At 37.8% G+C, this 1628-nt stretch overlaps 1 non-coding gene across 1 annotated transcript; it reads left to right on the forward strand.

Annotated features, from left to right (window-relative positions):
* Positions 1-1197: 1197 nt before the first annotated feature.
* On the forward strand, positions 1198-1327 carry LOC114613645. The gene has a single exon (XR_003710212.1). It is a non-coding gene; the product is annotated as a small nucleolar RNA SNORA17 (small nucleolar RNA).
* The last annotated feature ends 301 nt before the right edge of the window (positions 1328-1628 follow it).

Here is a 1628-nt window from a genome sequence, read left to right on the forward strand (position 1 = left end):
TACCTTTATGGGACACTTAACAAGTGGTTCACTGACACTTGTGCCTGTACTAGAAACCCTTTATCTCCTGCTGGGTTAGTGTGTTCAACTTCAGTATCATAACTTTTACTTCATCTTACTATAATTTATTTTTCACATTTGGAAGCTCATTCTTTGGAGTCTGTTCTTTTCTCATAAAAGGCAGAAAGGGATGGATCAGGAAAGTAGAGGAGGTGGGGAGGAACTGATAGGAGGAAGGTAGGGCAAGCTATAATCAGGATATGTGGTATGAGAAAAGAATTGATTTTCAACAAAAGAAAAATATCCTACCACCTTCCAACAAAGATCTATTATTACTTCACTAGTTGTGTATGTTGTTATTTTTCTTTTCATTTTCGTCCCCACCCTAGTCGTCAGTGAATATCTGACCTAACCATTACTTATTCAGGCAAACTGAAATGTTTCAGTAATGTGGGAACCAAAAGGATTTTGACCATTACTGGAAATCACTCCATTTTAAATAGATAGGTATATGGAGAATTACTGGGATGATATTATATAACGAGTAAGAATTTTATGAAAATTAATACAAACTAAGGAGTGGGTATGTGGAAGATCAACCTAGTAGTGAGAATAAAACAAAGAATGTACATCCACTATAGTGAACTTTAAAGGCACTGAAATAAAATATATTTAAGAAGACAAAAGAAGATGCAGTGATCTCCTGCAGTCATAGTGTCTGAATTAATCCTTTCAAATTATTATAATATTGAAAGTGAGCAATACAAATTCAATACCATCCACATCAAATTTCCAATGATATTCTTCATAGAATTTGAATTACTTTCATTATTTGAAAACATTTTTCAAACTTTAAGATGTTAGGTTAAGTAATACTAAGCCGTATTGATTAATTCCTACTATTGGAGACAATTGCTCGGCAGTCTTGTCAAACACTGTTTTATGTTGATGAGTCTTCACTACATGGCCAGAGCTTAGGAATCTCCTGGTCTACTTCAAGATTTGATAAAAGATTGGCTAATTCTTCTTTGGTAATAAGTCTTTCCTTTGAAAATAGTATTTATCTATTTTGTTGTTGTTGTTGGTGGTGGCGGTGGTGGTTGTGGTGGTGGTGGTGGTTTGAGTTTTGGTGTTTTACTCTTAAATCCTACAGACCAGATTTCCACTGACATTTAATGATTTAAATTATTGATATTGTCTGCCCCTAGATCATTGGCAGGGTGACAGTTGTGTCTCATGTGCCTCAGTAGGTGTCAGAAAGAGAGAGGCTATATCTAAGCTCAGTGTTGTGGTCTGAGATCATCTGAAGAATGAAGAGTATAACACAGGGCTGAAGGAGCTGAAGGGATTCTCAACCCCATAGGAAGAACAACAATATTAATCAACCAGACCCACTACCCCCAGATATTCCAGGGACTAAACCAGCAACCAAAAAGTACACATGGAGGGAATCATGGCTCCAGCTATATGTAGCAGAAGATTCTCTTGTGGGGAAATCAGTAGGAGAGGCCCTTGGTCCTGTGAAGGCTCCTTATCCCAGTGTAGGGGAATGCCAGGGAGGGTAGGCTGCAGTGAGTGGTTGGGTAGGGAACAGCCTCATAGAAGCAGGGGTAGGAGACATGATATAT

This window comes from Grammomys surdaster, unplaced genomic scaffold (genome assembly GCF_004785775.1).
Source record: "Grammomys surdaster isolate TR1022 unplaced genomic scaffold, NIH_TR_1.0 126250, whole genome shotgun sequence".
Taxonomy (NCBI): domain Eukaryota; kingdom Metazoa; phylum Chordata; class Mammalia; order Rodentia; family Muridae; genus Grammomys; species Grammomys surdaster.